Genomic DNA, 26,315 nt, shown 5'->3' on the forward strand with positions numbered 1-26,315 from the left:
GCAGTTTGACCACTGAAATAAAGAATTTCTAAAATGTCCTTATCGATATTGGAGTTCAGTGTTTGACATACATCAATGCAACTAGCATGGTCATGATTTATTACTGTGACATTACTTTCGTTATGAGCAAAGTCAACATGAATGTGTTCTGACATACTAATATTGCCAGATGATGGCGCAGCCACCACAGTGATGTTTACTTACTGTGTCACTACTGCCATTATGGGCAAAGCAAAGGGCATCCTGGCAGATATTGGCCCAGCCAGCATTGACACATTTTCATATAGTGCCATTATTGGTATTATATGCAAAGTCAATACGCTTGTATTATTATCTGGACATACTGGTCTATATTGGCACATCCAACCCAAGCATGTTTTCTTGCATTAGTACTACTGCCATTATTTGTCATAGTCTGAATAAAAATTAATGTCTTCTTACTAATATCTTCTTACACTCGCATATATTGAGACAAAGGCCTCATGTAAATTTGTTGTGAAATGCTCCTGTATACATTTAATTACTTTCCGGCATAAATTGGACATTTTCAGGTGTTGCCCTACAAAACAGATAGTAAATTGTATGGGTTTTTACCAAATTCTTCAAAAAAAGTGTGTTGTAAATGCACCATTTAAATTACAACCTTTAACCTTTGGTACCGCTCTCTCTCATATTCAGTACATTACCTGCACTTGTATCCATCACCCCTGCATACTTTATAGCACTCAGCTCCACCTTCTCCCTTCCACCTAGTCTCTTGGCCCACCACAACACCTCCTGACCTCAACCAAAATTCATCCACTCTGCTGCGACATTTATATCAGTAACAGTCTGGTTCTCTGGTTCCACCCCCTTCGAATTGGTTTCCAGCTTCCACTGACCATTTAGGCCAGTCAAGTTCCAAGGCTTTATCTTGGGATAGTTTAACATAGTAGACAGTTTCAACGCCCTCCCCCTACCCCAACTTCCTTTTCATTCGCTGGGGTTCTTGCAATCATTGCTTTCTGTGTCATTTGGTGGATGCTATGTGTCTCACAGGCCATTGCACATACAGTGTGTGTCAGTAAGCAGGAAATTGCTGTGAAGAGGTGTTTCTAGTTCACCATCTTTCCCCAACCTCGTTGTGTATGTTTGCCACTGTGTTGGATTCTGGATCTCGCAGTAAAGGGAAAAGAGAACACTGGCTAGAAAAGAGGCTGGAAGGTATTGCATGATTGACAGTGGTATGAACAGTACCAAACATGGCACACTCAGGGGGTTGGGACAGTCCTCCACCCAACTTCCTCTCCCAACCGCCCTTCTGGGGTAGGATCAACTCTGGCATACCTGCTGGTAGGCCACCTACTCCAGGTTGGGAGAAGTCCCTGCCAGTGCGCCGACTCCCAGAATCTAACACAGCAATTGCTGGCATGCCCTGTAGCCTTACCCTGTATGTGGAAATGCTGGTCTGCCTCCCACTTGGAGTACACCACACAAGACGGTGGGTGTTGAGGTTCCAATATATACAGGAATCGATCTGGAGAATACTCTGAAAGGCTGTTTCTTTGGGCTCTGATTGGGTTTCCCATGGGCATTCCTTTTGCGCTTCAGCTAATAGAAGACCAAGCTCCATGGGTTCCTCCCTCTTCGATTTGGGGCAGAATCAGGCGATATGCGTAGGTTTTCCACACACAAAGCAGCGGATGTCACTTTTGGGTTGAGGTATGAGCCTTGTTCTATTCCGGTCTGCTGGACCCATGTGTTTGGTTTTCTTTCCATTGGGCGAAATTACCAAACCTTGCTCCAGCAAAACCTTGTTCTCTTGTCCAGCTCATCAATTTAGCTTCTCCAAACTTCTTTAACCCAATTGGCGGCTCTCTGGAGTGTATGGCCCTGTAAGGGAGGAAGGATCTTTTTGACCGCCCCTACATCCCGTATGAAGTGGAAGTTATGCTCATTCAATTGCTGGAGACGTCCCTATGTCCGGGCTATCAGCGACGGAGCTTGGAAGCCATTGCATGACACATAACAAGCTCCATTCCGTACGTCCTCCATTTTGTATTAGTCCTGACTCCATCTTTTATTAGGCCGCACTATGATTCCTTATAAACCCTCTCTTCCTTCTTCCAGCATCACGCACAGTTCACCCAAGCACCTCCACCTCCTCATTCCCTGTCTGCGCCGCAGCTGTCCTGTTCTCACAGAAGCTTGGGTGCGAATTGTTGCAAGCGGACGATGTATTTCTTCTCTTCCTCTGAGATCATTGCCCTGTGTGTGACCGGGCCGAAGCCTGGCTTGTGAAAACCATTCGTCTCCACAAACATGCCCCAGCTCCTTCAAACCCCCCCACCTTTAGAAATTACTGCCTAAATAACCTTAGTCCCACTGTGTTCCTTCATGTAGCAGTTGGTGGGACCCTTCCCCATACGGGCCACCCTAGATTGCCCCCATATTACTAATCCTGCGCGATCATATATTCTCCCAATACTAACACCTATCAGTCCTCTTGCTTGAACCATGAGGCACCAGGCAAATGAATCTCAGAATGACACGTTTAGATAAGGCCACCGAGTCCCTGTCCCCACTGAGGCCCAGGTTAAGAATGTGCACCTTTTACTACAATTTATAGACAACCCTGCATTCTTCGCATACGTTTTATGTCTTATACCAATCCTTGCATGTCATTAATCACAGTGTATGCCTCACTTTTCTATTATATAAAGCATACTTTGTTTGACTTGCAATCTTTCTCCTGGTCTCATTCCCTACTGGGGTGCGTACATTTATTCTGAATTTTGGGTTTGTATTTTTGGGGAATGACCACTTTCCGCCCTCTGGTAGGCATTTCCAGTTTAGATAACTTCAGCGAGTGAGGGTTCATGGAGTTGATACACTACCTTTTGCAGGAATTGGGACAAGGAGTCAAACATTTTTTCTAGGATTAGCATATCCTTAACTTTCTCATAGATCCTCCTCCCCAGCCACTTATTCAACATGTCCCTTATTCGGTATGCTAGTTGCCATGGTGTTTCCCCCTGTCGTAGCCAGACATGTCTAAACCTCAACCGGTAATGTTCTTGGTCATGCCCTATCCTTTCTAAGAATTCTCGTTTCAGGGCTTTGTATAGGGTGGTTCCTTCTGGGTCTTGGGCTTGAAAGGCCTTCTGGGCTTCCCTGGTAAAAAGGGGGTGCTATATATCTGACCCAATAGTCCCGTTGCCACCCCATGGTCTTGTCTCCTCATTCAAAGATCACAAAAAAACCTGCAGGATCTTCTACATATTCAAATTTTGAAAGACCATGGGCAGAATCTCTAGTTGATTTGGTCTGTCACCTAAGACTCCTTGTAGTGCCTGTCAGGTAGATGGGACTTTAGTGTGTTCTGGTTTGGGATTTTATTCTTGTTCCTCCTGTGTTTCAATCTCCTATCCCAGCTCATCACTGAGGTGGTCTTCCTTCCACTCCTGGAAAGCCAGGGTTTTTCGGATTAGTTGTTTGCCCACTCCTGCTGGCTGCTTCTCATTTCAGTTGTCTTGTATTCTCTCAGGCTTCGTGGACCCTCTCTCGTAGATTACTTCTTAGTTCCTGTGTTTCGGCTCTGGCCTGTCCTTGATCCGCAATGTCAGTTTGGGATATCGTCCAACTATGTAGATCGCCCAGAGTCATCCAACCTTTCTGAAGATACTTCAGGCTCAGGAATTCTAGTTCTATCCCTAGTTCCCAGACTTCTAGGTTTAGCAGCTGCAGTTACCTAGGAATCACTGTTTTCTTATTTTCTGCCTCTTCTTTTGTGGGCAGCCTATCTATCAGGGTCTGTACGATCCCACAATGACACCACTTGTCACGGATAGCTTAATAATTGCACAAAACCAGGAAAAAACAAGTCAATGTTTATTTATTTTTGTTTCTCACGTTTGTAGTTCTGATGAGAATTCTGCAGGTTGAACCTACTAAGGGATGCACCTGACTGTTCCCTCAATGTCCTGTGGGCTGCCTCAAACCTAGACCAGGCTTCCATATTTCCCAGTGGTGTACTGAAACTATCGATCAGTACCCTTACTGTCTAAGCTATCCTAATATCCTGGTGAAGGTTTAAAGACAGAGGCCCTCTGGCACATACTAAGGACTCCCTAATCTCCATATGCCCCGTAATGTGTTTAAGATGGTGCATTTCCCCTAACACATTCTTTTTCTCTCCCTATTTCTCACTCCTTTCCCTGATCGTATCCTTCCTTACTCGCCCCCTTCTTCACCTCCTACTCTCTCTCTTTCTTGCTATCACCACTCTCTCCTTCCCTCAACTCTGGTCTTCCTAGGCCCTATATCTTCCTCTCTCTTTCCTGTCACTCATTCTACCTTCCATCTCTCCATCTCCCTTCTGTCACTCTCTCTTCCTGCAGCCTTCCCACACTCCTCTCCTCATTCTCGGCACTCTTTCTCCTCTTACTACTCCCTTTTATCTCCAACCTCCCCCTCTGCACCTGTCCCTCTTTCTTTCACTTTCACTTCCACTCTCTCTTTCACTCTCTCAATATCGCCATCCTATCTCTGTCTCCATCCCTACTCTCACTCGCTCTCTCCTATCTCTCGCAATCCTCCTTTCTATCGCCCACCCTATCATACACTTTCACAACTACAACCTTTCACACTTAGTACGCTGTGAATGTGAGCGTTTTGTCCAGTGCTTTTCCCTATTTGCTCTGTGTGTTTGTTTGTCTCTGTGTTGGATTCTAAATCATATGGTCCTATAAATCTGTAAAGAGAACACTGCCAGAAAAGAGGCTGGAAGGTATTGCATGATTGACAGTGGTATAAACAGCAAACAAGGCCCACTTAGGGCGGAGTGAGGGACTGGGCTGTTCCCCTGACCCCCAACTCCCCCACCCCACATCTGGGGTAGGATCAGCTATGGCGCACACCCTAGCAGACCACCGACCTCGGGTTGGGAGGGGTCACTGTTTCCCCATGACTGAGTGAAGCCCCTGACCAGATCACAGAGTGCAGACTTAAGACACAATTGCGGGCACCAGGCAGACACAGGGCCTCATCACGAGTTGGGCTGTAACCCTTAAATGCAGCGGTAAAGTTATTACCGCCGCATTTACGGGCTTGTCCTATCACGAGTTGGGTGCTAAATGGGCTGTTTTACCGGCAGCTTTTTTCTGGATGTGAAAATTCTATTAAGCACCCTGTCTTACAGCTGGCTGTATTAGCATGTGGTATTAGTGCATAAAATGCCCCATTGGATACAATGGACCCAATGGGGAATGGGGATGTACCGTTAACGCCCAACCCGTGATTCAGCGGTAATACTGCCGGACCGTTGGGCTCTAACGCCATTACAGTTGGCCGGTATTAGAGCCGGGAAACCGCCCAACTCGAGATGAGGCCCACAGACTTGCTAAACAACCTAAACTACCTATTGCTAGGCAGTAAGCCCAAATGCACTCCTACCGAATCTTCGTTCGGGAGTTAAATGTTGGCTCTTAGTTGATCAATTAATACTCTCATGTGGAGAGAGTGTTAATTGAGTCTTGACTTTAACATATTACAAAATAGAAAATAAATAACATCAATAAAGGATAAATCAGGCATGTAAGATCACTTATGTAACCAATTATACAGATCTGGTACTGACCAATACTTTTTGATACTTTTTAATAGACCTCTCAAGGTCTGTTTTTTCAAACAAATAAACAATGTACAAAAGAATTATTCAGACAATGGTGAAGCATCCAGGAATTCTCATTCCAATTAACAAACAGAGTATAACCTGGTTTGTAAAGGTACATAAATGTAACAAAAGCAGAAAGCAAGTAGCTCAAAGCTTAGCCTTATTATTCACATCCTGTAAATGTTCAAAGGGACATGTATACATTTCATTAACAAATTGTAAACCAGCGATATAAATTTAACAAACAGCAATAAGTTCACTCTTAGGGTTTTTGTATTGTGAAGTAACACCATTCAGGGAAGCCCCTTTTAATAGGTGACATAGGTAACCAACGCGTTTCGGATCGAATGATCCATCTTCAGGGTGGGGACTTCACTGTTCCTGTATGTAGTAGAGTAGTGATTGTTAAATGCGTTCTAAAAGCCTTTCCTGCGGGAAATTCAAAAGAATAAACATTACCATTTAAGCTAATCAGTGAGGTTAACTGATATAATTTTAAACCGAAATAAGTAGAGAGATAATGGGTACTAACCTCAATCTGAGGCTGATAAAGTTCCAATTCAGACCCAGTCAACAGCTGAAATGCGCCGGAGGCCGGGAAGTGACAGAATGCGGCCAGGACACCCTATAAGGAATAATGACAGAGCAATGATCAGACCAAACAGTCGTGAGTCATCTGGATGGTCATAACAAAGTTTTCTCAACGAGCTATGTCTAAGCTATCCACCGAGGGGATAGAAACAGATATTAAATGTATGTAGGAGCGCCAGCCTGGTATCTCGCTACGAGATACATGAAGTTCAAAGCATCACGCCAAGTGTAAAAAGGCGGGTGCAAAAAAGTGCAGACGCAGGTGCGCCGTCCAAACGGAGTCCAAAGACTTACCTAGGTTGCAGATAAACACCGAGTGAGCCGACCGCTGTAAGCGTAGCGGCTCCACTACGGTAGGCATTAGTTGGTGTCCCGGTAACCCCGCGCATGCGCGTTGGGCCAACCGGGAAATCCGCCATATTGGTGTGGGCCACTCATCGCAGAGGGAGGAGCTCCATAGAGTAATAGGTAAGAGCACCTTAGAATCAATATAACCCATGTAGCGGGGTCTCTATATTAAGAGGCCGATTCATGGAATAATTAGCGCGGCGCAAGTGGGCAAAAACGTGCGAATCGCAGTGGAATAGCGAAAATCGCAGTGCAAGTGCGAAAATCGCACGAAAAGCAGCGCACGTCGATTCATGGAAGGCCGTGCGCGAGAAAGCCAGCGGATGTGCGATAAAAAAGTGCGCGGCGCACATTGGCGCACGTTGGCGCACAGGCCATCTAACAGCGTGCGCCAGGTCACAGCGAAAATCGCACAGGCCACAGCGAAATTCGCACATAGCGCGGCGCACGCAATAAAAGTAGGCGGAACACGGGCGTAACACTCGGAATGGGGAACAACTTGCCAAAACGTGGGCGTCACGGGGGAAGTACAGGGCACAAGTGCGCGGAACGCCCACACGCTCGCCTACAACACGTATTCATGGAATAGAATAGGGGAAAAAAGCGCACGCTCAAACCAGTGCACAGGCACAAACACGACCGCCACAAGAAAGGAGGCGGTAGCGTCTCTGCGGCTGTAAGAAATGTGCGCCAAAAGGTGCGCCAACAAATAGCACCTATATACTGCCATGATGAATGTCCCATACTGTGGCCCTCCAGGAAAAATGACGTGCAAAGGGGTACCCACAAACACGGACACCCGCTGACAAAAAATACGTGTGCATGTATACCGGGGTGCGCGGGAAGTGTCACACGCGATTTGCAGGGTACGTGCATCACAGGGGTTCGCGTGAAGTTATTCACGCGATCGGGCCTGGGGGAGTGGGCTACGTGTATTTCAGGGGTTCGCGTGAAGTTCCTCACGCGATCGGGCCTGGGGGAGCGGGCTACGTGTATTACAGGGGTTCGCGTGAAGTTCCTCACGCGATCGGGCCTGGGGGAGCGGGCTATGTGTATTACAGGGGTTCGCGTGAAGTTCCTCACGCGATCGGGCATGGGGGAGCGGGCTACGTGTATTTCAGGGGTTCGCGTGAAGTTCCACACGCGATCGGGCCTGGGGGAGCGGGCTACGTGTATTACAGGGGTTCGCGTGAAGTTCCTCACGCGATCGGGCCTGGGGGAGCGTGCTACGTGTATTTCAGGGGTTCACGTGAAGTTTCACACGCGATCGGGCCTGGGGGAGCAGGCTACGTGTATTACAGGGGTTCGCGGGAAGTTCCACACGCGAATAGCCTGGGCGCGTGAATTTGAGGGGTGCGCGGGAAGTTCCACACGCGAATAGCCTGGGCGCGTGTATTTCAGGGGTGCGCGGGAAGTTCCACACGCGAATAGCCTGGGCGCGTGTATTTCAGGGGTGCGCGGGAAGTTCCACACGCGAATAGCCTGGGCGCGTGAATTTGAGGGGTGCGCGGGAAGTTCCACACGCGAATAGCCTGGGCGCGTGTATTTCAGGGGTGCGCGGGAAGTTCCACACGCGAATAGCCTGGGCGCGTGTATTTCAGGGGTGCGCGGGGAGTTCCACACGCGAATAGCCTGGGCGCATGTATTTCAGGGGTGCGCGGGAAGTTCCACACGCGAATAGCCTGGGCGCGTGAATTTGAGGGGTGCGCGGGAAGTTCCACACGCGAATAGCCTGGGCGCGTGTATTTCAGGGGTGCGCGGGAAGTTCCACACGCGAATAGCCTGGGCGCGTGTATTTCAGGGGTGCGCGGGGAGTTCCACACGCGAATAGCCTGGGCGCGTGTATTTCAGGGGTGCGCGGGAAGTTCCACACGCGAATAGCCTGGGCGCGTGTATTTCAGGGGTGCGCGGGAAGTTTTACACGCGAATAGCCTGGGCGCGTGTATTTCAGGGGTGCGCGGGAAGTTCCACACGCGAATAGCCTGGGCGCGTGTATTTCAGGGGTGCGCGGGAAGTTTTACACGCGAAAAGCCTGGGCGCGTGTATTTCAGGGGTGCGCGGGAAGTTTTACACGCGATTTCTGCACGGTACGTGTATTTCAGGGGTGCCGGGGAGTCCCACATGTGATTTGACAGTGTGGGTCCTCCCAGGTGTACCCTGTACACCCTCCACGGCCCCTGCAGGCAGCCCACACCACAGGGGACTACCCTGCATCCCTGGTCATGTCCCGCAGGCAGCCCACCCAACATGGGCATGCCCCCCAGCAAAGGCACATGTCTCCTTGAACTAATGAACACCAACACATGTCCCCTTGCACCCCCACCCCCCAGCACTGTGGGGCACCTGCCAGCAGGCCCCCACCCATGTCCAACTCATGTCCCCCACCACCCCCACCCCCCAGCCACCAGGGTCACCCTCCACCAGGCCCCCACCCATGTCCCCTATCACCCCCATCCCCCAGCCACCAGGGGCACCCTCCACCAGGCCCCCACTCATGTCACCCACCACCCCCACCCCCCAGCCACCAGGGTCACCCTCCACCAGGGCCCCACTCATGTCTCCCACCACCCCCACACCCCAGCAGTGCAGGGGCACCCTCCACCAGGCCCCCACTCATGTCTCCCACCACCCCCACACCCCAGCGGTGCAGGTGCACCCTCCACCAGGCCCCCACTCATGTCTCCCACCACCCCCACACCCCAGCAGTGCAGGGGCAGCCTCCACCAGGCCCCCACTCATGTCTCCCACCACCCCCACACCCCAGCAGTGCAGGGGCACCCTCCACCAGGCCCCACTCATGTCTACCACCACCCCCACACCCCCAGCCAACAGGGGCACCCTCCACCAGGCCCCCACTCATGTCACCCACCACCCCCACACCCCCAGCCACCAGGGGCACCCTCCACCAGGCCCCCACTCATGTCACCCACCACCCCCACCCCCCAGCCACCAGGGTCACCCTCCACCAGGCCCCCACTCATGTCACCCACCACCCCCACACCCCAGCAGTGCAGGGGCACCCTCCACCAGGCCCCACTCATGTCTACCACCACCCCCACACCCCCAGCCAACAGGGGCACCCTCCACCAGGCCCCCACTCATGTCACCCACCACCCCCACACCCCCAGCCACCAGGGGCACCCTCCACCAGGCCCCCACTCATGTCACCCACCACCCCCACCCCCCAGCCACCAGGGTCACCCTCCACCAGGCCCCCACTCATGTCACCCACCACCCCCACCCCCCAGCCACCAGGGTCACCCTCCACCAGGGCCCCACTCATGTCTCCCACCACCCCCACACCCCAGCAGTGCAGGGGCACCCTCCACCAGGCCCCCACTCATGTCTCCCACCACCCCCACACCCCAGCCACCAGGGTCACCCTCCACCAGGCCCCCACTCATGTCACCCACCACCCCCACCCCCCAGCCACCAGGGTCACCCTCCACCAGGGCCCCACTCATGTCTCCCACCACCCCCACACCCCAGCAGTGCAGGGGCACCCTCCACCAGGCCCCCACTCATGTCTCCCACCACCCCCACACCCCAGCAGTGCAGGGGCACCCTCCACCAGGCCCCCACTCATGTCACCCACCACCCCCACCCCCCAGCCACCAGGGTCACCCTCCACCAGGGCCCCAGTCATGTCTCCCACCACCCCCACACCCCAGCAGTGCAGGGGCACCCTCCACCAGGCCCCACTCATGTCTACCACCACCCCCACACCCCCAGCCACCAGGGGCACCCTCCACCAGGCCCCCACTCATGTCACCCACCACCCCCACACCCCCAGCCACCAGGGGCACCCTCCACCAGGCCCCCACTCATGTCACCCACCACCCCCACCCCCCAGCCACCAGGGTCACCCTCCACCAGGGCCCCACTCATGTCTCCCACCACCCCCACACCCCAGCAGTGCAGGGGCACCCTCCACCAAGCCCCACTCATGTCTACCACCACCCCCACACCCCCAGCCACCAGGGGCACCCTCCACCAGGCCCCCACTCATGTCACCCACCACCCCCACACCCCCAGCCACTAGGGGCACCCTCCACCAGGCCCCCACTCATGTCACCCACCACCCCCACCCCCCAGCCACCAGGGTCACCCTCCACCAGGGCCCCACTCATGTCTCCCACCACCCCCACATCCCAGCAGTGCAGGGGCACCCTCCACCAGGCCCCACTCATGTCTACCACCACCCCCACACCCCCAGCCACCAGGGGCACCCTCCACCAGGCCCCCACTCATGTCACCCACCACCCCCACACCCCCAGCCACCAGGGGCACCCTCCACCAGGCCCCCACTCATGTCACCCACCACCCCCACCCCCCAGCCACCAGGGTCACCCTCCACCAGGGCCCCACTCATGTCTCCCACCACCCCCACACCCCAGCAGTGCAGGGGCACCCTCCACCAGGCCCCCACTCATGTCTCCCACCACCCCCACACCCCAGCAGTGCAGGGGCAGCCTCCACCAGGCCCCCACTCATGTCCCCTATCACCCCCACCCCCCAGCAACCAGGGGCACCCTCCACCAGGCCCACACTCATGTCACCCACCACCCCCACCCCCCAGCCACCAGGGTCACCCTCCACCAGGGCCCCACTCATGTCTCCCACCACCCCCACACCCCAGCAGTGCAGGGGCACCCTCCACCAGGCCCCCACTCATGTCTCCCACCACCCCCACACCCCAGCGGTGCAGGGGCACCCTCCACCAGGCCCCCACTCATGTCTCCCACCACCCCCACACCCCAGCAGTGCAGGGGCAGCCTCCACCAGGCCCCCACTCATGTCTCCCACCACCCCCACACCCCAGCGGTGCAGGGGCACCCTCCACCAGGCCCCCACTCATGTCTCCCACCACCCCCACACCCCAGCAGTGCAGGGGCAGCCTCCACCAGGCCCCCACTCATGTCTCCTACCACCCCCACACCCCAGCAGTGCAGGGGCAGCCTCCACCAGGCCCCCACTCATGTCTACCACCACCCCCACACCCCAGCAGTGCAGGGGCAACCTCCACCAGGCACCCACACATGTCCCCCTGGCCCCAGGTCCTGACGATACACAATCATGGCAGTAATGGGCAGCATACCCAGCACAAACACCCAGGCAAGGATAGCATCCACCCACATAGTGAATGCAATTACATGATACAACCCCAATGGCAACAATGTAAATGGACACATGCCCGACACACACATACACAATGGGTGCAAGTGAATGTCAAAACACATATCATGACATGTATGAAACCAATGAGAAAATAACACAAGTGAAACTAAAAATAAAAAATGTATTATAGATTCAAAATAAGTAAACAAATCAAACATACAACTATGTGGATAAGCAAATTAATGGTCCATGTCCGAGAACAAAAGTCATAATCAAAAAAACTAAGGAATAAAAAAAATAAATGTCGTCCAAAGCAATATCATGTAGTATGAAAAAAAAGGAAAAACCATTTCCTCATGGTGAACACAATAAGAAATGAAAAAGAAGTATCTACGAAAAGCAAACTATATACAGGAATGTTCCAGGGTCCATAAATGAAACCTACTACTACCTAATCTAAAAAATATATACAAAAAAGTGGCCATTGTCTGAGCGGTCCAAAATAATAAAACAAAATAAAGGAAACCTAACACTAACTAACTAAATAACTATATACAAAGGCAGCGGGCAAGTCCTGCGGCTCACTTGTTGATGTTGCTGGCCAGGGCATCATCGAACTCCATGTCGATGTCCTGGAGGCGGGACTCTGTCCTGGCCCCGAGGTCTCGCAGGGATAACCCCATGTTCAGCTCAAACTCCCTGCGAGCTTCCTCGAGGCACTCAGCCCGCCTCAATGCCCGACGCATGGAGAACTCCGCCCTGACCATGGCGAGCCGCTCCTCTTCCGCCCGCTGCCGCTCCGCACCTATCCGCTGGACCAACTCCTCCCACACGGAAGACACCACCATCCCAGGGTTGCCCTGCCCTCCGGCCGATGGCTGCCCCTCTGATCTTGATGGCCCCGAGCCATTATGCCTCCCACGTCGAGCCCGCTGCTGCCTCCGACGCCACTGCCTCTGCCAGCACGACGGCATCCAGGCTGATGGAAACCACCGACGCCGTCGTGCACGTGCCCTGCCTGATGATGCTGTCACATCTTCCATCTGCTGGGGTCCAGTTGCAGTGTTGTCCACCCCTGCTGGACCTCCGACTCCCAACTGTGGCAGGGATGGGATCCCCACCGAGCTGGCTGCATTGGTCGGGGCAGGTCCACAGGGGGCCCTGGTGGCATTTGGCCCGGAAGACGGCAAGGAGAACGATTGGTGGATAGCCTGCACAGAGGAGGAGAGGGCCGCCGCATTGGCCAACACATGCAGGAAACCCCCGAACATGGCCGATCCCAATTGGGCCACGTCGGCATGGTGCACTTCGTGATGACGTGCGTGCTCCTCCCGGGAAGCACGCACGGCATCACGAATCACAGCCGTGCGCATCGCGACCCCAATCAGGACCTTCTCCACACGGCCAGGGGTTCCCACGTCCGCAGGTGGAGGGGAGTTAGGTGACATGGACATCCCCACTACCTGCGGACGGGCCTGGGACGGGGGATCCCTGCTGGTGCATGGTGGTGCACTCACAGGGTCAGGGACAGCGACATGCACAGGCCCCTCCACGGTGACCTGTGTTGCCTCCTGCCCCTGGCCCTGGACTGCACCACTTGCACCAGCAGGGATGCCCCCTCCAGGCCCCATGTGTGCCCCAGTGGCGGCCTCCTCCTCCTCTGTGCAAACCACCAACCTGGATGGCTCCTCACCGTCTCCCGCCGTAGCAGGCCCCTGTGGGGGCTCACCCACCCCTTCCGCTGCAGCCGTGGGTGCATCCCCGCCGCCTTGCTCCACAGCGCCGTCTCTGCCCTCTTCTTCACTAGCCGCTGCGTAGAGGGAGACAAAGAACACAAGCATCAGGGTACTGCACAATGGTCCCCTAGACAGGAAGCAATAGCAGATGAGCACCACTGTCAAAGTACACTTCCATCATGTCCCTCCACAACACATGGGTCAGTCCAGGCAAAACACACACAGTAACAGGCATGCTGCATGCCATGGATATTTCCATGCATGTCCAATGGACTCTTGAAACATTCAATGATATGCAACTCACATGCATCATGGCTCATGCATATCACATGCACACACTTCACCTCAGTCACATCCATCTGGCCCCAAACACACCAAACACAGCCAAAACAAGGGTAAGTTGGCTGCTTCACTGAATCTGTGCATTGTCACACACATGTGTCATGCATCCATGGCATGCACAAGTCACAGACACGCAGGTCAGGCACACAGACATGGCTACCATATATGTACCTGGCATCAGCACCCATCCCTCACCCCCACCCATGTCCAGGTACAGAGACTGGCATGCTCTCATGTTCAAAATCTGCATAGGGCTCCCCATGCCGCATTTGGACACATGCAACAACCACGTGGGTCACACATCACTGGTCGCACATGCATTACCATGATGTCCCTGCACACATACATGCATACATGGCCTATGGCACACATACAGGCAAGTATCATAGAACCAGCACACCACAACATGCCCTGTCTCACACAGTAATGCTTGGACACTTACCGCTCAACTCCAGACGGGCCTCCCTCTCAAGGATCTGGGCGTGGAGCGCTGGGCGTACGCGTTCCAGGACCCTCTTCTGGATGGAACTCATGTGGCCCCGGCCCCCCTCCATGAGGCGCCGGGCCTTCACAAGGGTCCTGGACCTCAAGTCCTCCCAGCGCTTCTTGATCTTCTGGACGTTGCGGGTTGCCACCCCCTCCGCGTTGATGGCAACCACACAGTCGGCCCAGATCCTCTCCCGTCCTTCCTTGCTGGCGCGGGACGATCCAAAGAGGGCATCATACTGCCCCAGGACATGCTCCACCAGGACACCAACTTCGGTGGCAGTGAAGCTGGTGCCCCTCTGCCCCTCTGGCCTGGGGTTGCCACTGGTGCCAGATGTGGAAGTGCCCGACATGGCAACCCCAGAGGCAGGTGTGGGTGGGCAACTGGGTCCTGGGGCTGGGCTGTGGAGCGATGTAATCCCAGTTGAGAGTCTTCAGTTCCAGCAGGGGTGGACACAGCAACTGGACCCCTGCAGATGGCTGATGTGCAGGCACCAAATGGCAGGGCACGGTTGCAGCAGGCAGGCAGGCAGGCAGGCAGCAGCAGATGGCACGTGGGAGGCTGCTCGGGGCACTGGGGGGCAGTAACTCGGCCTTCTGGGCAGGAGCGTGGTCTTCCGTGTGTTTTCGGGTGGCCAGCTTGATACGGAGTGATTTGGCACGTGAAAATCCTGCACGTCAGCGTGAAATCCGAGGAAAGGCCCTTAGCGCGTAAGCGCGTCAGCACGCATACGCGATTCTATTGGACCAGAGTCCCTCAGCGCGTAAGCGTGTCTGTGACGTGACCCGCACGGGTGTTCCCCACTCAGCACGTGATGACGGAGCACACGTGAAAATACTGCACGTCCGAGTGTCATCGCGTGTAATTGGACAAAAGTGCGCTTACACGCGATTGGCCTATGTACGTGTATTTCAGGGGTGTGCGGGCACTTACACACGCAAGTACGTCAGCGCACCTGTATCCCGTGGTGCGTGTGAATTTCCACACGCTATTGGACTGGGAACGAGATTCCAGGGGTGTGCGGGTCACGCGCAAAGCATTAATTTGCGCACTTATCAAATGACAAGCCAGATGCCAGGATGAACATACCGTTCCTAGCAGCAGTGGCAGTGGGCTACCAAAGGAGGAGGAGGAGGAGAGTCAGGGCCAGAATATTCACACCCAGAACCAGCCTGTTCGGGATGCCTGATGACCAGGTGTATGGAAGGTACAGGTTTCCACCACACATTATACTGGACCTGGTGAGTGAGTGGGAGGATGACCTCACATCACCCACCCTGTGCTCCCAAGCACTCAGCCCCCTGGAGAAGGTCCTCAATGTACTGCACTTCTTAGCCACTGGATCATTTCAGCGGACAAGTGCCATAGTGGGTGGGGTGTCACAGGCCACCCATTCACGCTGCCTACACCAGGTCTTGGACATCATCACTGCACGCCCATCAGTCCGCAGGCACATATACCTGCCCAGAACACCTGCAGAAAGGCATGCTGCGGGCCAGGATTTTTACGGTGTGGCACGATTCCCCAAAGTGCTAGGTGCCATCGACTGCACCCATGTGGCTCTACGTCCCCCCAGAGCCCTGAGCACGCTCCCACCTGCCATCTGCTGCTGCCTGACTGCCTGCTGGCCACGTGCCCTGCCATTTGCTGCCTGCACATCAGCCAGGGGTGCTGTTGCTGTGACCACCCCTGCTGGAACCAAAGGCTCCCGACTGTCACCCCACAGGCCAGCACCAGGACCCAGTTGCCCACCCACTCCTGCCTCTGGGGTTGCCATGTCAGGCACTACGACATCTGGCACCAGTGGCAACCCCCGGCCAAGGAGGCAGAGGGGCACCAGCTTCAGTGCCAGGGAAGTTGTTGTCCTGGTGGAGCATGTCGTGGGGCAGTATGATGCCCTCTTCGGAAGGTTGCGCGCCGATGGACGTCGTGACTGCCATCAACGCGGAGGAGGTGGCAGTCCGCGACTACTAATGTGTCAGGAAGCGCTGGGAGGACTTCAGGTCCAGCACCCTCAACAAGGCCCGGCGCCTCATGATGGCAGCAGATGCTAAGGGGCGGGCGGGGCCACTTGTCGGAAGATCAGATGAGGGTCCTGGAACGCATATCCCCTGCGCTCCACATCCATGTCCTTGAGAAGCAGACCCGTCTGGAGTCGAGCGGTAAGTGTACATGCATACTGATAGTAAGTTGTGCGTGTGGTGGTGTGCCAGGAGTGTGCAGGTTGAACATGTATTATTATGTGACCAAGTAGGGGGGGTGTACAGGGCTGTGAGGGTGACACATGCGAGGGGTCTCATGTGTGACACATGGATGGTGCTTGTGTGTGTGGGCTTGCATGGCACAGGATGTGGAGGAATGATTGTCAGGTGTGATATGGATGTCGATGGAGACACTGCGACAGTTGGCGGAGGTGTACACATGCATGCAGGTTTGGTGTTGTGTGTGCATGTGTAGTGTACTCCCTATGTTGCATGTGATGTGTGGATGACCTTTGGCTGCACATGCTGTTGTATGTGAATGGATGGTGCTGGCTGTTGCATCATGGCTGTGGAATGGCTCATGTGTGCAAGTTGAAATTACATGTGTGTTGGGGATTGTGATGCCATGTCTGAGGTTTACCTATGCCACTCATGTATAACTGTCATGTGTGTATGAGTCCATTTTACAGTGCCCTGATGCCTGTGTTTTCTTTCTCCCTGTCTGCACCGTCAACTGATGAAAAGGACGGAGCAGGTGCTGTGGAGCACAGCGGCAGGGGTCGCACCACCAGCCGGAGACGCAAGGGCCAGATCCCCTCCCTGTGATCTCGTCGGGGAGTGAGGAGTCTGGTGCCGCGTCCCAGGCCGCAGCTGGCAAGGGGAGGTCCAAGAGGCGGAGGTCGGAGTTGGACTCCTCAGCAGCAGAAGAGGCAGCTGGGACCCCACAGGGCCCAACGAGGGAAGATGGCACAGAGTCATCCAGGTTGGTGGGGTGTATGGTGGTGGGTGCCCCTGCACTGCTGGGGGGTGGGGGTGGTGGGAGACATGGGTGGGGGCCTGGTGGGGGCTGCCCCTGGTGACTGGGGGGGTGGGGGTGATAGGGGACATGAGTGGGGGCCTGGTGGAGGCTGCCCCTGCACTGCTGGGGGGTGGGGTGGTGGGAGACATGGGTGCGGGCCTGGTGGTGGGTGCCCCTGGTGGCTGGGGGGTGGGGGTGGTGGGAGAAATGAGTGGGGGCCTGGTGGGGCTGCCCCTGGTGACTGGGGGGGTGGGGGTGATAGGGGACATGAGTGGGGGCCTGGTGGGGGCTGCCCCTGGTGACTGGGGGGGTGGGGGTGATAGGGGACATGAGTGGGGGCCTGGTGGGGGCTGCCCCTGCACTGCTGGGGGGTGGGGGTGGTGGGAGACATGGGTGGGGGCCTGGTGGAGGCTGCCCCTGCACTGCTGGGGGGTGGGGTGGTGGGAGACATGGGTGCGGGCCTGGTGGTGGGTGCCCCTGGTGGCTGGGGGGTGGGGGTGGTGGGAGAAATGAGTGGGGGCCTGGTGGGGGCTGCCCCTGGTGACTGGGGGGGTGGGGGTGATAGGGGACATGAGTGGGGGCCTGGTGGGGGCTGCCCCTGGTGACTGGGGGGGTGGGGGTGATAGGGGACATGAGTGGGGGCCTGGTGGGGGCTGCCCCTGCACTGCTGGGGGGTGGGGGTGGTGGGAGACATGGGTGGGGGCCTGGTGGAGGCTGCCCCTGCACTGCTGGGGGGTGGGGTGGTGGGAGACATGGGTGCGGGCCTGGTGGTGGGTGCCCCTGGTGGCTGGGGGGTGGGGGTGGTGGGAGAAATGAGTGGGGGCCTGGTGGGGGCTGCCCCTGGTGACTGGGGGGTGGGGGTGATAGGGGACATGAGTGGGGGCCTGGTGGGGGCTGCCCCTGGTGACTGGGGGGGTGGGGGTGATAGGGGACATGAGTGGGGGCCTGGTGGGGGCTGCCCCTGCACTGCTGGGGGGTGGGGGTGGTGGGAGACATGGGTGGGGGCCTGGTGGAGGCTGCCCCTGCACTGCTGGGGGGTGGGGTGGTGGGAGACATGGGTGCGGGCCTGGTGGTGGGTGCCCCTGCACTGCTGGGGGGTGGGGTGGTGGGAGACATGGGTGCGGGCCTGGTGGTGGGTGCCCCTGGTGGCTGGGGGGTGGGGGTGGTGGGAGAAATGAGTGCGGGCCTGGTGGTGGGTGCCCCTGGTGGCTGGGGGGTGGGGGTGGTGGGAGACATGAGTGGGGGCCTGGTGGGGGCTGCCCCTGGTGACTGGGGGGGTGGGGGTGATAGGTAGGGGACATGAGTGGGGGCCTGGTGGGGGCTGCCCCTGGTGACTGGGGGGGGGGGGGGGGTGATAGGGGACATGAGTGGGGGCCTGGTGGAGGCTGCCTCTGCACTGCTGGGGGGTGGGGGGGTGGGAGACATGAGTGGGGGCCTGGTGGAGGCTGCCCCTGGTGACTGGGGGGGTGGGGGTGGTGGGAGACATGAGTGGGGGCCTGGTGGAGGCTGCCCCTGGTGACTGGGGGGGTGGGGGTGGTGGGAGACATGAGTGGGGGCCTGGTGGGGGCTGCCCCTGGTGACTGGGGGGGTGGGGGTGATAGGGGACATGAGTGGGGGCCTGGTGGGGGCTGCCCCTGGTGACTGGGGGGTGGGGGTGATAGGGGACATGAGTGGGGGCCTGGTGGAGGCTGCCCCTGCACTGCTGGGGGGTGGGGGGGTGGGAGACATGAGTGGGGGCATTGTGGAGGCTGCCCCTGGTGACTGGGGGGGTGGGGGTGGTGGGAGACATGAGTGGGGGCCTGGTGGAGGCTGCTCCTGGTGACTGGGGGGGTGGGGGTGGTGGGAGACATGGGTGGGGGCCTGGTGGAGGGTGCCCCTGGATGGTGGGGGGTGGGGCTGGTGGGTGACATGAGCAGGTGTGCAGGGTAGTCCCCTGTTTTGTGGGCTGCCTGCAGGGGCCGTGGAGGGTGTACAGGGAACACCTGTGAGGACCCACCCAGCCTAATCGCGTGTGTAACTTCCCACGCACCCCTGTAATACACGTACCAAGCCAAATCGCGTGTGAGAATTCCCACGCACCCCTGAAATACACGTACCCTGCTGAAGTCACGTGTAAAACTTCCCGCGCACCCCTGAAATACATGCGCCCAGGCTATTCGCGTGTGGAACTTCCCGCGCACCCCTGAAATACACGCGCCCAGGCTATTCGCGAGTGGGACTTCCCGCGCACCCCTGAAATACACGTAGCACGCTGGGAGACATGAGTGGGGGCCTGGTGGAGGGTGCCCCTGGTGGCGGGGGGGGTGGGGGTGATAGGGGACATGAGTGTGGGCCTGGTGGAGGATGCCCCTGCACTGCTGGGGGGTGGGGGTGGTGGGTGACATGGGTTGGGTCCTGCTGGCAGGTGCCCCACAGTGCTGGGGGGTGGGGGTGGTGGGAGACATGAGTCGGGCATGAGTGGGGGCCTGGTGGAGGCTGCCCCTGCACTGCTGGGGGGTGGGGGTGGTAGGAGACATGGGTGGGGGCCTGGTGGTGGGTGCCCCTGGTGGCTGGGGGTGGGGGTGGAGGGGGACATGAGCAGGTGTGCAGGGTAGTCCCCTGTTTTGTGGGCTGCCTGCAGGGGCCGTGGAGGGTGTACAGGGAACACCTGTGAGGACACACCCAGCCTAATCGCGTGTGATAATTCCCACGCACCCCTGTAATACACGTACCCAGCAAATTGGCATGTGATAATTCCCACGCACCCCTGTAATTCACGTACCCTGCCAAATCGCGTGTGATAATTCCCGCGTACCCCTGTATTACACGTGCCCTGGCTAATCGCATGTAAGACTTCCCGCGTACCCCTGTAATACACGTTCCCTGGACAATCGCGTGTTGAACTTCCCGCGTACCCCTGTAATACACGTTCCCTGGACAATCGCGTGTTGAACTTCCCGCGTACCCCTGTAATTCACGTTCCCTGGACTATCGCGTGTTGAACTTCCCGCGTACCCCTGTAATACACGTTCCCTGGACTATCGCGTGTTGAACTTCCCGCGTACCCCTGTAATACACGTTCCCTGGACTATCGCGTGTTGAACTTCCCGCGCACCCCTGAAATACACGTACCCTGGCACCCTGGCTAATCGCGTGTATAACTTCACGCGTACTTGTTTGGCAGCCCTGTAAACTGGTCCATGGTTAGCGCAGCCCTTTGCGATGATTTAGCGATTTTGATGGCTTTTCCTTGCGCGAGGGCGTTCTTGGGGGCGTTACTGGCGCTGCTGCAGGGTCGCTGCGATACTCTGCGCCACGGCTGGTTTGGGAGCCTGAAATCCATGAATACGCTGTGCGCGGAAATCGGTTTTAGCGCACGTGCCTGGCGCAGACAATCGCACGCGGACACTCTGCGCCAGCCGCTTGCGACACTTTTCTGCGAAATTCTATGAATTACCCTGTAAATATGTAGAGGAAAGCACTCAAACAGAAATTGATTACTCTGGGATGCGAGTGGGGGCACCACCGCGAAACCAATAGGATTCGCGGGGTGCCCCCATCTCGCATCAATATAAATGACAATTCCATGGGGGGGTATCTCAGGTGGCCGCATCTCTGTACTAAAAAGAGGTATTGAACTGGCGAGTCAAGCCAATATAGCTATGTGCATTCCTAATCTACTAATCACCAAATGACAAAGTCATAGAGTAGATGTATCGACAAGTCCATGGTGACGAATCGAGTGGACAAAGAGGGGAATCTGTGATATCACACAAACTAGTTGTTAAGGACACAGGCTCTAGGTATTTGAAAACGAAAACCTAATAAGGAATAAAGAGAGTGGAAATATGAGCTCAGAGTCACAATGACGTGGGGACAACCCTATTTACCGCTTGGGGTGAGGCATTGTAGTCCATGAAACAATCATATGTCAGTTACCCTTGCAGCTGGGCGGACATTGTGGCGATTCAGGCTAATTTATACAAAGCACATTAAATCAAATTCAACATTCATCCCCCGAGGGTGCAGTGAGTCTAGAAGATCAATCCATAGTATTTCACGTTGTGCTAATTTCCGTTGTATATCTCCCCCCCGGTACCTGATGTCACTTGTTCTAAAATAACACATTTTAACTGCGCCACCGTGTGGCGTGCCTCTGTAAAGTGCAATGAAACAGGTGATTTGGGACTCTTGTTCCGAATATTGGACTTATGCTCAGTCCATCTTATTTTCGCTTTCCGAGTAGTCATTCCTACATAATAGAGTCCACATGGACATTTCAGTGCATATACCACATTTTGAGCATCACAGGTACAGGAGTGTTTTAATTGTAAAGGTTTGCCAGAATGGGGGTGTGTAATGTGATTGCCCTTTAAGATGTTGCCACAGTGTTGACAATTGTGGCATGGAATAGTGCCTTTGTGTTGGGTGGACGGACCCCCAACTGGGATCTCAGCTTTCACTAGGGTCTTTCGTATAGATCTGCTATTTCTATAGGCAAACGTTGGAGGATCAGGGAAAAGATGTTGCAATTGTGGGTCCAATTGTAGCATGGGCCAGTTTTTTTTTATGGCTTTCTTAATTCTTGTGCTCTGGACCGAGTAGGTGGTAACATATGTCAGTGCTTCTCGAGATTTTGTTGGCTTCGGTACTAGTAGTGAGTCCCTGTTTATCTCACAGACCTTTCCTGACACATCTGAGATCAATGTAGAGTCGTATCCTCTTGCTGTGAATTTATTTCACATCAGCCCACAGACTTGCTCACAGACCCCCCACCCAGCACTGCGACACAGATGTGGGTGCGTAGCACTGCCACGTGCGCACAGCACTAAAATGTGTGTGCACATCTCTGAGACATGCACAGCTATGAGACACACATGTAGTACTGAAACAGAGATGCACACAAAGTGCCGAGAAAAACATGCACAGAGCACATAGACACAGATGTGTGCAGCAATGAGACACCAACATGCATATGTGCAGCGGTCAGACACAGGTGTGGCAGCATAGAGACCTACACACATGTGCAGCACTGAGACACAGTCAAGTGCAAACAGTACTGAGACACAGGTGTGCATAGAATGGAGACACCAGTGTGTGAATACGGGTGTGAAACACACATCCAGGCAGCAGTGCGACACATGCAGCACTGAGTAACTAACACACATATGCATGCAGCACTGACACACACTCATGTATGCAGCACTGAGAAATACATGCAGCATTAAGAGGCACACGTGTGCATGCAGCACTGACACACACATGCACATAGCACTACATCACATACATTTGGAAAGCACTGAGATGCCCATCGTTGAGACAGATGCCTGCAGCACTGAGATCTTTGCAGCACTGTAACATGTATTACCAGCACTGATTCAAACAAGTGCAGCACTGAGGCACACATGCCTGCAGCACTAACACACACTTGCAGGCATGCAGCTCCAAGATGCACATGCAGCATTGAGACACACAGTCAGCTCTAAGACATGCACACAGCACTAAGGCACAGATACACACATGTAACACTGAGAGACACATATGCATGCGGCACTGAGATACAGGCGTGCACATGCAGCACTGAAACACAGACATGCATGTGCAGAACAGACACATATGTGCAGCACAGACGCACATCACTGAGACACAGACATGTGCATGCAGCTCTGCAACCGATGTTCATGTGCAGTACTGAGACACAGATGTGTGCGTGCAGACAGACAAATGCTTACCACTGACTATTACATGAAGGCAAGTCCCTGTTTACGCTCAGGCCAGAATGAATACAACCCTCTAGGGAAAAAGGCCAAGAGATTGCTTGTAAGAATAACAAGGTTTAATCGTCCAGAATACAAAGGTATCAGCAAACTACTTTGCTATTCGACAACGTTCTAGCAAAATCTGCATGAGCAGCAAATTATAAAGGTACACAGCGTCATCAGTGACAACAGCATATACAGTAGAAACCTGCACGGCTGCTTGGTGAGACCATATACAAGGGCCTGCTCCATAGGCGATGCTAGGCTATGATTGGTTTGTGTTTCTGCCGTCTGTCAGTTTCCACGTGGGTCAGCTGGGCTCATCTCTCCAAGGAGTGAAGGTCAGGTTCCTCATAAGTAACAATATCAGAACTGCTATGATACACTACGCCTACTACTCTATCACTGTGGCATGCACCTGGGAGGCTTGGGAACTGGCGCCAGGGGGAAGGGAGGAAGAAATACAGTCATGCTGACCTACACATTCTGTGCTTTGTTGATATCGCACCCCTCGCACCCAAGGCCTCCACCCTCACTTTGGTCTATAATTTATGCCTCCCTGTACCTCGCACTACAAAGGATGTATTGATGTGGAGAGATGAAACGGCTGTGCATGTTCAGATCTTTGATGGCCATTTGTTTAATGGTTGGGGTCACTCACAATCAGGGAATGCCGGGGTCTGGGGATTGGGTCAGTGGTGTGGGCCATGGCTGTCGATAGGCTTGGTGGGGGTTAGAGATCTGCTGGTAGTTTTGCTTTGATTAATGGACACAGTGAGGAGCATGGTGTTGTCTCACAGCCTTGCAGGGCGCATTCCTCCAAATGATACTAAGTAATTGCAACAGTGAAGGGACAGGGGGAAGCTTTCATAATAACTGGTTGTGCGAGCTCATCCTGTCTTAATGATCTGGGCCTAGTCGAGTTCTTTCATGGAGCTAAAGTTACGCCGCGAGGCAATGCAAGACTATGCATCTACCCTAATTACAGAAATGGTGTTCCTTTCTCTACACACACTGGATCTATCGTTCCCTCTATATTATATACGTGCCAAGTTTCATAGCATGGTCCCCTCGCCACTTGCACATTACACGGCTTTGTATGGGATTTGCCTCACTTTAAATTTCCTAGGGGGGTGGGATAGTCATTTCCATCCCAACATTCCCCCCTTTCATTACTTCTACAGTAATGAATTCTTCCCCATATTTGCGCTCATTTTCACTTCTCCCTGCATCATGATAGGGGGTGTTCCCTTTATCAGCATTTAGGCCCTACACACATGTCGTAAGCTCTCTCCTGCTTGTGCATACTCCTCGGGTGTACATGTCATATAAATGCAGCCCCCCTGCCCTACCAGGTCAGCCCACACTTCCTTATAATGTTCAGGGTCGGGAGGAGGGACAATGGTTGTGTGGTACAGTTTGTATACTACATCTCCATAGGGGATAGGGACCATGTGAAGAATGGGATGATTAGCCTGCACTTCTACTTCCTTTGTTTCACAAGGTGCTTTTGGAGCACCAATAGAGACCATCATCATTGCACTATTAGGCACTGCTTTGGCACAACACCGGAGACCCAAATGTCACGTGAAAAAGATAACCAAGACGAACACAATGATGGGCACCAACATTTTCACCAATGTTACAAGCCAAGATGGGGCCAAAATGAATGCAAGAAAAAACATTCTTCTTCTTGGACGCCAGCTTCCTTTTTCATCTTCACCCCCAGATCATGCACTGCCACGACAACGTGTGACAATGGCCCATTTTCAGCGTCTTCAGAAGGTACGAAAGTGCAACATGAAATCTCGATCTTTTTGCAAACACTGCCTTCTATTGCTGCCAGCAGGTTGAGCATTTAACGGTTCTGCATCGTTATTAGCCTGAGGGTGCGCAGCTCGACCCTTATAACGTTGAATCCTTGCTTGGTGTCATTAGCCAACTGGATCAACTCTCAACACACTATCTGGAGCCATTTGGCATTGGCTCGCGTTTGCACACTGGGCAGTAGTAAGGATGCGAAAAAATGTCTCTGCTGACGTGAACAACTTGTATTCGTCAGGTATCTTTGTGAGCAATTCTGATGAGTCTTTGATAGGTAATTTGATGCTCTCTTTCTCCTTCTCTGTTGGCCATACAGTTCTTTCTAAGGGAGGATGCAAAACTCTGGTGGCAGCAGCATGTTCTGTGCTGCGATGGTTGGGGGCACTGTGGGTGCATCGTCAGACAATGGCTCCTCTGTTCAGGTGTTCTTCTGGGACTACTAACAGGGCTGATTGTAGCATAGCTAGCGAACAATAGCCCCTCCAGAATGGTGGGATGTGGAAGTACGCTTGTTGACCACACACTCAGTAGTCCATCAGTGCAGCAGTTCCCTTCTTGAGATCTGGAATCAGCACAGTTATGTTACAGCGTTCGTTTGAGCCTGCAGAGATAGTTCCTTTGCTGAAAACGCACAGTTCATAAATCTTTTCTGGTGCACTTTCACTGGCTTCTCAATTACCGCAATCCATGTTACTTTAGTGACGTGCTCTGTCCATATTTGTGCACATGTTTGTTCCATGAGGGCCATGTTATTTTTTGGGAAACTCTAGAAGTCCTTCGGCTTTACAAGTGAGGGTTATTTCTTGCCACTTGTTGTTAATGTATGTCACTCCTTCGGTCACCAAGTAGGGCTGTTTTAGGCAGTTGGTGTTGGTCAGACTTGTCTTGCATTTCTGGGTGTCCGAATCAATAAGTTCTAGATAGATGCTGCGTGCCTGGAAAGTGCCTCTGGTCCTACATAGCACAAGATGAATTAGGCATTGTGCCTCTATGATTGGTACTTTTTGTGGTACTAGAACCTTGGGTGCCCCAGATGTGTGCAGTATTAAGTAGCACACATAGCAGCTGCTATTAGTTGTTCACCTTCCCACTGCACTCATGTCGGAATACCAACTGTTGGAGTGCTCAGGATGACGAATATCTTCAACCACATCCAGATCTAGGCTGTGGGTTACGTCATATTTAGGTTTACGTGCTTGTCTTTTTATTCTGTAATAGCGTGATACATCTCTTTTTGTCAATCTGTGTCCACTGTTCATAATATTTACACTATTATTTGTACTACACAAAAGATTGTTGACATTTTGAAGTAATACTTCAAACATTTTACTAGTACACACAGTCATGCGGGTGGTGCTGTCATTGGTGGGGGTCATATTACATGGACGTGGTAGCGTCCATGTAGTTATGGTTAAGGTGGTGTTTCCATAGGAAGAGCACTTTTTGGGTGGCTTATAACTTCGCTCCCTCTGGACGAA

This window comes from Ambystoma mexicanum, chromosome 6q, assembly GCF_040938575.1.
Source record: "Ambystoma mexicanum isolate Mex_15411 chromosome 6q, UKY_AmexF1_1, whole genome shotgun sequence".
Taxonomy (NCBI): Eukaryota; Metazoa; Chordata; class Amphibia; order Caudata; family Ambystomatidae; genus Ambystoma; species Ambystoma mexicanum.